The sequence below is a fragment of the Arctopsyche grandis genome, chromosome 1, assembly GCF_051622035.1.
Source record: "Arctopsyche grandis isolate Sample6627 chromosome 1, ASM5162203v2, whole genome shotgun sequence".
Lineage (NCBI taxonomy): Eukaryota > Metazoa > Arthropoda > Insecta > Trichoptera > Hydropsychidae > Arctopsyche > Arctopsyche grandis.
Window position 1 is genome coordinate 21,138,519 of NC_135355.1, and position 12,272 is coordinate 21,150,790.

Here is a 12,272-nt window from a genome sequence, read left to right on the forward strand (position 1 = left end):
TATATATATATATATATATATATATCATCATCATCATTTACAGCCATTCGCCATCCACTGCTGGATGAAGGCCTCTCCAACACGCTTCCACTCGTCTCTGTTTTGCGCAACACTCATCCATCTCATTCCGCACATTTTCCTAATTTCGTTCACCCATCTTCCTTGCGGTCTTCCTTTTACTCTTTTGCCTTCTCTCGGGTACCATTCAAGCACTTCTTTTGTCCACCTTTCGTCCATCCTCCTAGCTACGTGACCCACCCATTGCCATTTCAATCTCTTCACTCTATCCACTATGTCCACTACCCTTGTCATATTTCTCACCCACGTGTTCCGCTTCCTGTCTTTCCTCGTTATCCCAAGCATACAGCGTTCCATACTTCTTTGAGTGCATTGGATTTTATTTTGCATCTTGGCGTTCAGTGTCCAAGTTTCACATCCATACGTCATCACTGGCAAAAGGCATTGATCAAAGATCCTTTTCTTCAGGCAGAGTGGCATTTTTGATTTAAAAACAGCATTCATCCGTCCAAATGCACTCCACCCTAATTTCATACGTCTCTTTATCTCTTCATTTTTACTACCAGACATGTCAATTATTTGACCTAAATATAAATAATTATTTACTACTTCTACTGGTTTATCATCTAAGGGGATGCTATCAGGCATGCAATAGCTATTGAACATTAGTTTAGTCTTATCTACGTTAATTTTTAATCCTACTTTTCTACTTTCCCTGTCCAGCTGTGTTAGTCTGATAAGTAGGTCAGCTGAATCACGAGCTACTAAAACTATATCGTCTGCGAACCGAAGGTGACTCAAAAAGCGACCATTGATGCTTACTCCGGCTGTATCCCAATCCAATTTCCTGAAAACTCCCTCAAGCACCGCATTGAATAACTTGGGCGAGATTGTATCTCCTTGTCTTACTCCTTTTCCTATGCTAAATCTATCTGTACCTGAAAAAATTTTAACCGAAGCTGTGGCATTCTTATATATTGCAGCTAACAGTCCCACATAGGGTTCCGGCACTCCCTGTGTTTTTAGAGCGTTAAGTACTGCATTATGACTAACTGTATCGAAGGCTTTCTCATAATCGACGAAACCTAGGCACAATGGCCGTTGATATTCGTTGGCGCGCTCGATTAGTTCAACAACTACTTGGAGGTGGTCCATTGTGCTGAAATTTGCCCTAAACCCTGCCTGCTCTATAGGTTGGTTCTCGTCGAGGATATTCTTCAGCCTTTCTGTAATAACCTTCGTGAAGAGCTTGTAGACCGCTGAAAGTAGACTAATGGGTCGGTAGTTCTTGATATCGCTTTTGTCGCCTTTTTTGTGTATTAAAATGATAGTTGCGTTATTCCATCCTTCTGGTATAGCTTGGTTCTGGATGCATTTGCTGAAAAGTCTAGCTAAGATATTAATTAGGGGGGGGCCGCCACATTTTAGTAAATCAATGGGAATATTATCTTCCCCTGGGGTTTTACCGTTCTTTGCAGTTTTTAGCGCGGCCTCTACTTCGCTAGGCAATACTGCAGGAACCCTTTGGCCGTGTGTCGATTCCAGAGCGGGGAATTGGCCGTTGTCGTTCTCGTATAGTTTTGCATAGAACGTGTAAACTCTGTCTATGATTTCTTCTCTATTCCTAATTATTACTCCGCTCTCTGACCTGATTGCGATCATTTGGTTTTTGCCTAAGAAAAGATCCTGTTTGCACTTTTTCAGGCTACGGTTATTCTTAATGGTATTTTCTATTAGCTTGCTGTTAAAATCCCTGACATCCCTAACTATTCTCTTTTTAATTTCCTTATTTACTAGATTGTATTCTTGCTTATTATTATCCCTATCTAAATTCCTTTTATGCTTAATTAGGTTTTTTGTTTCCGCTGAAATTTTGCTTAATTTAATCTGTTTCCTGAATCCACATAATTTCTTACCTGTTGAGGTTAGAACCGAACTAATTACAGTGTTCAATTCCTCGATGTCTGCTTCTGGGTTTAATTTCCCGTATCGATTTCCAAGTTCGAGTTCGAATTCCTTTTTCCTAGACCTTAGTTGAGCGAAATCTGGAGAGTTACTGCATCCTTTTATTAATTTCCTACGTTCGCAATTTATATTAATGGCCATCTTGGCACGGACTAATCTGTGATCGCTACCTATATCTACTTTACTTAAAACACTAACGTCTTTAACGGAGTGCAGGGCATTTGTTAGGATGAAATCGATCTCGTTTCTGTCTCCTTTAGGACTCTCCCAAGTCCACTTATTGTTGGTGTTTTTCCTGAAAAATGAATTAGTGATAAAGAGCCTGTTGTGTTCTGCGAATTCTATGAGGCGATCGCCTCTGTCGTTTCTTTGGCCGGTACCAAAATTGCCTACTGCTCTTTCAGTATTTGCCTTTTGTCCTATTTTTGCGTTAAAGTCGCCCATGATTATTTTAAAGTGGTGACGGCTATTATCGTATGCGTCCTGTATTTTTTCGTAGAAGTCTTCTATTTCCTCGTCTGGGTGGCTAGATGTGGGGGCGTACACTTGGAAGATTTGACAAGTGTACCTGCTCGAGATTCTTAATACTACATAGCATATACGTTCCGATATGTCGCTTATTTCTATAATATTTCTTTCTATTCTCTTATTGATAAGAAACCCTACTCCTCCTATTCTACCATTTGGTAGCCCTCTCCAGTAGAGACAGTTACCACTTTTTAGGATTATTTGGTTTTGCTGTTTTCGTCTTACTTCACTAAGTCCTATTATATCCCATTTGATATTTTCTAATTCATTCTCTAATGCAAGCACACTTCCTTCACTCGATAACGTTCTTACATTGTACGTGGCTAAATACAGGTTTCTATTAGCTAAGCTATCATCCATCGTCACTCTTACCTTGTTGGAGGTTTGGATATTATTTTTCTCGCATTTATCCAAGATGTGTTATATATATATAATATAATAAGGAGTCTATATATGCCCTTCAGGTATAACACAAAGTTTTACTTTATCGAGTATATTATGAACAATTACAAATAATGTAAATAGGTTTTTGATTTTTTTCCTAGTATGCTGTACATTAACATTGAAATAAAATATTACTAAAAATAATATATTGGTGAATTAAAAATGTACATATGTATATGAGATAGTTTGAAAACTTATAATATTAAATTCATATGAGATAAACTGAAAAACGTACGGTTGTAACTGAAAAAATTCGGATGTGACCAACCCATGACTATCTATGATTTGAGGAATATAAGGTCACAAAACAAAATTCGATAATTAAACATATGTACATACACGTTAACACATACCGGCTATGGGAGCGTTTTCGTTACAAATTGAACATAAATGTAGGGAAACTTACACAAGAAAAAATTTCTACCTATACTTCCGGTTTTTGGATTTTGTTCAAAATATTTTTATTACTAAAAGTCACTATCAATATTATCACATTAAATATCAAGAAGATTAAAATAATTTAAAAGGTCAAACAATGAAATATTATTTAAAAAAAATAATACTACTTCCGGTTTACGAATTCTGATCAAAACCATATCAGCTCTATGTTGGTACATAAATAATACAAATATAAATTTTCAGCTTGATACGTTCAGTAATGTGGACAGAATAGCTAATTTTAACTCAATCTCGAAAATTTATTTAAATTGTGTGTTCTGTTTTAACTTTCAATATGTAATTTAAATTATAATTTATTTTTGGATATTTGAATTTAATTTTAATATAATAAAAATAGTTTTAATTTTGATATTTAATTTCATTTTTATTTCGATATTTTGTACGTTACTGGTTTCAAAAGTTGGCCTGGTGCCTACGCACCATAAGAGGAAAAAATCCCACTTCCAGTTTATTAAATTTAGTGATTTTATTTTATTTTCATCACATTGATACAATAATTATAATTGATTTTTTTTGTGAAGTGCACACATCTGCTTACTTTTTAATAAGAGCTAAGCCGCGTATTTTTGTGAAAACAAGCTATACCGAACATTTTGTCATACAACGACACCATTTGGTTGCCAAAATTCAACTTTGTTTGGAAAATGATGAAGACTATGATCGTTTACTATTTATTAGTTGTCCAAATGTGCATGTTTGGATCGTTATTATGCACTTTTATTCAGTGTTGGAATTCCTGGAAAGTAAAGGCAATGATTTGAGCCTTAATTAAATTGATTCCAAAGTGACATACATAGATTATATTAGCTTGATTGACTTATTTGCTAAATTTAACGAAACTAATTTGAAGCTACAATCTACAATTAAATTTAATCTAAATTAAAAGTATAGTATCTGCGTTTATTGCAAAATTGTATCTATACAAACAAAGCTTGGGGAGATTAGAATTTGAGAGATGAATATTTGCTTGATTATTATCAACACTTAACGGCTCTTAATTCATACCTCAACCAAAGATTTAAAGACATCCTTCACATGGTTATCCCAGATTGGGTATTGGATATTGGATCGTTTTACAAGTACGCCCAAAAACTCAATTGAATCCATACTAATACAGGAGCAATTTATTGAATTATCCACAAATGAGGAGCTGAAACCAATGTTTGAACAAGGATGCCACAAATTCTGGTTACAAAAACACATACCGATTTTTTATCCTGCGTTATGGATCACTAAACAGAACTGTTGATTTCTTTCCTGTCTTCCTATTTAAAAGAGCATAGATTTAGTGCAGTTATGAACCTCATCACGAAATAAGAAGAGGTTAGTAAAAAAAAGAAACCGACTGGAAATACATAAGTGGTCGTGGAGACTTACTTACAAACAAAGAGCCGAATATAAATATTATCCTAATATCATAATATCATTTCATCAGGTTCATCTTATTGAAAAAATATGTGTTTTTATTTTAGATCAAAAGTTATAATTTCAATAAATATTACTTTAAAATTTTTTTATCTATATTTTTTTCGTATCCCCGTTTAACATTCAAGACATCAAAATTGACCATTAAGCAGATATGTAGAGTTATTTCACTTGGAAGTTCATGGTCAGGTTTTTAATAAGTTTGGGAACCACTGATCTATGTATACCAAAAAATGATTGGATGAATAAATTACGAAAAATTTGTGTTACTTTTATGTTAAAAAATATAAATAAAATGTTTTTAAAAATATATTTTATAATTGGGAAATGTAAGTGAAAACATTCAATCTATGTATTATGTACTTATATTAAAATCATTTTTATTGATTTTATTAACATTTTCTATATGTATACATACCTATGTACATGTGTCTAAGATAATTATATACATTGTACATATGTATCGATGTGCATACATACATATAGCGAATTTTCATTTGGTAGAATGATATCGATATGTATTTTCACACACATTCCAAGTTTCAATCGTCGGTGTACTTAAATGTATATATGTACATATGTATGTACATACATACGTAGAATAATGTCAGAATTTCAAAGCAGCATTCCAATAATACTGATTCTACCACGAAACAAAGTGAAAAAAAAACAATCGAAATAGAACAACGTAAATCCTGTCGACGAATAAATGCATAGCAAGTAGAACGACTATCGACATTTACGAACAATGTGGCACCATCGCCAAATCGCGTTTAATGACGTGGCAAACGCAAAAACATTGTTTAGCGTCCCTGGACCACTGTCAGAGATTTTCCAGGATATCAGGTACAAGTCATTAATTTTATTCAAAGTAAGGTCAACGTGGAAAAATGCAGCCAATCCCCTGATTTGCATATAGAGCATGGGGAAACTTTTTTGCCGACACGAATTATTACCCGTTAAATTGGACCCCAACGACGTCCGTGCGGAGCTGGTGAAGACGTCGAAAAACAAAAAGATCGTGGAAATGTACGATGGAATTTGTTACACGTGCAATGTTGCACTGCAAAAACGAACCCCATCTACGAATCCTTACTACCGCATAAATTCACTTACTTGCAGTCGTGTGAATTTAAGCTGGAGCTGATAAGAATTTCCACCGCTTGCAAACTTGTGCTATGCGAGAGCATCAGGAACCAGGATTATATTAAATTAAGAATTATATTTTAATTGCTATTATTTTAGAGTTATTACAAGAAAATGCTTAAGTAAAATGTGGGAAAAATATTAATACAAATTAAAGATATATTAAATTAAATATATACATATATATATACAATTGAAATATATTTAGGTACGTATTTTTGACGGCTGTCAATAGAATTGGATTTGTTGTTAGCTTCGATACGAGAATAACTAGGTAAACTGGATTTCTGCTTTTCAAAAGCTTTTAGTATTTCTCAAGTGGTTTAATGTCGTCTTATAGAGACGACAGAATGTAAAGGAGTGAAGAATAATGGAGTTAGTGGGTAAGTTGTGAATTTTTGTTTGGAATATCAGTAAAATAAAGGATATTATACACATTCAGAAACTACCTAATGATTGTAATATTAAGATTCTAGATCTTTTGAGTATCAGAATTTTCAAAGGCATTTCATGAAAATTAATTATTTACCATCCTTTAATTAATTAATTAATTACTATAACCAAAAGTGAAGCTGGATTATAATTACCAAAGTATGCTTACATGAACCAACTTTTTCGTCATTTGTCGTCGTAGATTTAATTTGTTAATTATAAAAGACTAGCTGTATTACCCGGCTTCGCTCGGTTTTTGTAATATAAACCGCTTAAACATGACTAATCTAATAGTAAACATTTTATTAAATTTATTTGAATAGTTTAATTTATTTTATTTTACTACTCATTTATTTATTTTATTAAATTGACTGTCACGAACAAACAAACATACATATATAGTAAGTCTCTTTCGAAATTATATGTACACCAGAATCCGGCGCCTGCGCCCCCGTGGCTGTGCTCCCAAGGGCTTCGCCTTTGCCCCCGGGGACTTCGAATTCTTTGAATCGAAAAAAATTGAATTACACTGTTCGACACGAAAAATGGTTCAGAAACGAGATATGAGTTTTTTATAGATCTATGCCCAGTAAACACGAATCTGGTCATAAAAAATGTTGATTGGCTCGAGATTCGGAGACATCTATGTGTTTTTTAAATCGCGCGATTTTTCTATATCTTGGTGTTGTTCGGTCGATGTCTCAAAATCTGTCAAATTCCTGTTCAAAATGAATATTGAAATCTATAGTCGGGTATTTTATAGTACTTTTCAGCTTTAAAATCTCTCTAAGTAGTCGTCCAGTTCAAATCAAAAATCAAAAGTACGTATTTTCACTTGGGATTTTTTCCCACTATTAATGCTATTTTATATTGAGTATTTTCTATTGAAATATGTTTATTGGAATAGTGTTCTGGCTAGACTATTTTTTTTTTCATTCAAAAGGGTTAATTGGAAGTGTGCTGAATTTTAAATCGGTAAAATTGCGGGCTAAAAACTCGTACTAGTATTTACTCTTATTTACACGAATCTGAATTGAATAATATATTAAATTGTATTTATATGAGAATTAAATAAAATTCCACTTAGAAAAATCATATTTCGACTATTCTTGTGGATTAATAACAAAAATTCTACTGATAACTGGCTTACCTCGATAAAATAAACAAAAATTTGATTCCCTTAATTTTTAAACATTTTAATTCGCTTTTATTTTTATTATTAACAATTTTATACGTTAGCAAGGAAAGTATATCTTTCAAATATCGTTCAAGTTGGAGTCGGAGTCGGAGTCGAATCGTAAGGTAAAGTCGAAGTCGGATTCCACAGCTTGGTAACAACACATATGACTTATTATAAGTACATACATATGTACATTATAGATACATACACACTTTATTTAACTTAAAAGCAAACATTTTCCTTATACCTACGCAAATGACCTATTATACACATATGATTGTATGTATTTACTTTATAAATAAGAGAGTGTTAAATGAATAATCACAGTTTTCAATTTATATGTATTACTCTAACTTAGATCATAGCTGGTATTTGGAAGGAATCGGACCCCGCGGTAAAGGAATACAGAGTTATCGAATAAATAAAGGATAATTATTTACATTTAAAATACATATATAATTACAACGATTTTGAACACATATAAATATCGGAGCAGTTGGCAACAACGACACAATCATTTAATTTCATTGGTCGAGCATTAGTTCAGTGAATTGTTCACGGTGCCAAGTGGGTCAGAAACGGGCACTCGTGCATTATTGACTGCACCTACCACCACCCCAAAATTACACCCCCCGTCCGATCCTAACTACTACCCTTCACCAAATTGTGGCCGATGGGGATGTTCTATCCGCGGTGAATTTCATCGAAATTGACGAGCAGAATTGCTCATACGTCATTCGCAAGTTATGCAAATAACTTCGAAATTTATTTACATATCCTACGAATACACATATGTATGGCATACTAATATTATATACATACATGCATATGTATATATTCATGAATCTTTCTACGGGGTGCTCAAAAGGTCAATAAGAAGCAGAATCTCTGACTGTGATGTCTTGGCAAATTTTGAGCCATCGTACACTGATGCTAATGATCAAAATATTCTCTGTATAACTAAACCTCGCATAAATGTATATGTACCTACATATGTTAATTTATATGGGGATGTGAGCTCGGTGATGTTCATTTCGCAAATGAGTGAGTAATTTGAAGACGTAAACAAATTACGCCTATAAGTATTTGGAATATGTACATAGATTCAAATGCTTAATTTTTGAGAATTTATTTATCTTATGTAAATATAATTGCTTATATTTATCTTAAATATTATACAATTCATGTACATATACCAAAATTATCACATTTAAAGAGATATCATAATAGTATGCAAAGTACATTCTGTTAATTATTTAAGAATATAAATACTTAAGTCATAAATATAATTAAAATTTACAATGCACAATGTCTTACTAAGCTGCGATTTTTTTTAAATAATTGTGTTTGGGTTATATAAAGTATAATGAATATAGAAATAGTATACTTTAATGTATAATTAATATATAAATTGTATGATTAATTTAATATAAATTATATAATTAATTAAATGTATAATTGCGAAACTTGCACAAGACAAAAGTTCTACTTCCGGTTGTGTAAAACTTCATCTATGTACATATGTACGTAGTAACAATACATGAAGTTTTGTGATCATGCGAAAATTCGAACTTGAGATTATGACTGATTCGAACTTAGAATCGATCACTGATCACGTTTTCATGATCTAGAAAAAATGTGTGTGCGTGTGTGTGTGTGTGTGTGTCTGTGTGTATATCTATGTATTTTGGGGATTTTTTGAACACCGTTAGTCCTATTGAACTGAAACTGCTAACTGCTAACTGAATCAGATTGAATTTTTTTTAGGTGTAATAGAAATTAAAAATTTTATAACCTAATATTTATAACCTAGTATTTTTACCTGAATCGGAAGTATTACTTTTACTCTAGAGAATCAAGGCTTTTTATGTTTTTCTCAGAAACTTTTTGGGTTATTGAACTGAAATTTCATATCTAAATGTTTAAGCTTAATACTAAGTTATGTATAAAATTTGGTAAGAATCCGGCAACCGGAAGTGGCAGTTTACTCTTGTTCGATTTTTCTTCCACTGTCTCTTTCGACCCCTTAAGCATATGTGCTCTTGACGAAAAAAATCAAATATAATTATTATATCAATGTGATGAAAACAAATAAAAATCACTTAATTTAATAAACTGGAAGTGGCATTTTTTTCCTTTTAGAAAGGCCAAAAATGTTGTGACCACTATTCTGTCCTGAACGTATCAAGCTGAAAATTTATAAATGTATATTTTCATATACATTTATAACTTAGAGTTGACAAGTAATTTTTTTTTAAAACAGTATTTCATTATTTTATCTTGACCTTTTAAATTATTTATATCTTCTTGATATTTATTGTGTATAAAACTGATAGTGATTTTAAGTAACAGTTTTTTTTTTAACAAAATCTGACAACCGAAAGTAGAACTTTTGTCTTGTGCAAGTTTCCATACATTTGCTCTCAATTTGTATCGAAAATTCTGCCATAGCTATTAGTATTTCATATTGCTGCCGATATGTGTGAATGTATCTATACGGTTGAATATTGAATTTTGTTTTGTGACCTTCTTATATTCCTCAAATACATAGATAAAGTCATGGGTTGGTCACATCCGAATTTTGTGAGCAGACAAACATAAAAATGCTTTCTCGTGAACCACTTGTTTATTCTATACTGAGAAATGCAAAAAATATTGGGATTGGCATTTAATTCGTTTCGGACTTTTGAACACATAGATTATCAATTTCAACCAGTGTGCGACCCTGCATGCATATGTACATTCATATGAGTGTGCATATTCAATTACTTCCATACGCAGTTGGGCAAAGAGACTGGCATTGAGAATATATAAAAATATACATAAAAATCAGAATTGTGGAGATAAAGAATTTTACATTAAAAATCTAAGCAATTTCATATTTTGCAAACGACATTCATACAAAATTTTAAAAATTCCGGCTTGAAAACGCCTTGAAAACTCAATAGAAACAAACCGGAACAAAAAGCTTCCTAGTAACAAAATCTCAATTTAAATACACATATAATACATTATCATTAGTTAGTGGAACGTTATTGTTGTAAAATATTGCTCTAGCGACGGTCGTTCTCGCTCATTGTACTCACAGGTCCATCACGGTGTCGTGAGCACAGTCCGTTCGAAAATCGTCGAATATTTCTCACACTTAATTCCATCACTTCACGGTGTGATACACATACGAGGCAAAAAAATAAAAACACGAATTAACAAAAACATGGAAACGAAGTTCATCGGCCATGAATCCAGCCCAGTCGCGATGCATTATTAACACCGGTGCAGATGAACCGCGTGTCAATACTCCCGAACGGCCCGTGCAAAATTGCCACTTTGCATAATTTAATACGGTCGAATCCCGTTATAACGAGGGTCCAGAGACCATACGAGGACCTTCACTAAATCTGTATCCCCCGACATCACTGGAAAATCCGTGGAAAAATAAATATAACCGATTTCATCGGCGCTAAATAGATATTATGCAATGGGGCCCGAAATTCAATATCTCGATCCAACACATTTTTTTTGTATCGAACTCGAAACAGCCAAAAGAAAACAAAACCGAAAGCAGAAACCAAAAGATAATTTAAAGGTTTAGTTTATCAACTGTGAAACATAAATTAAATCAACGAATCCATCGTCTATTTTTACTTTTCACTCTTACGTTTATTTAACAAATCTGATTATTTTTCACAATTAATAGCGGACAGTGAATTTGCCTGACATTGCAATTTAACATGCGGTAGATGCGCTATGTTGTCCAGAGAAGTGCAAAATGTGGCTCGAGAGCTGAATGTAGATAATTTGATAGTATATGTAATAATCAAATAGTGAAAAAATATTTCGAGCGAATATTTTTTTTCTTTTTGAAATGACAAAAATTTGTTATTTTGGATTCATTCTCGTAGGCTATATGAAGTGCTATTTTCATTGTTTTATATTTTGATTTTGATTTTTAAATGATTTTTATTATTACTAAATTATCTTTACAATACATCTTATATCTATTTTGATAGCTAATGATATACTGATATTTTTCTATTTTACAATTATTTTTATTAGTACATATGTATGTAATTATAGTATTATACTATTTTTATGTTAACGTGGAACATAAATAGAAAAAATAGCTGAAAAACCTAGTTTTTTTAATATGGAATGAATGCGTTGTTCATAAAGTTAAATTAAAAAATGCCTATGACGTATTATATGTATATTTCATTTCGATGTTGCGTTGAGAGATTTTAAAAATACAGAAGTTGAATTGAAATTTTGATTAATAATTCATAATCAAAGGATGTAATGAGGTCCAAATAATAAAAAAGTTCGAACCACTCTGATTGTACCTCCCTTGTTAAGTACATACATAAATATACATATATTATGCATACATATGTATGTATGTAGTTAAAGCATTACCCTGTGAACAAACAAAACTATTACGACCGCGCATAGCTTTGAATGTCCGACAAGCTGCAATGATTAAATTTATACACCGCACTGTATGTACATATGCATACATATGTATCTATAGGTATGTATGTATATATGTACATACATACAATATAGACAGACGGCAGTTGAACTTTTCAAGAAACGTAATTTAAGCGTAAATATGTACCCGTTTATAAATATACATATTTTTAAAATAAAATTATTTCTCTCGAGCGAAGAGCACTTA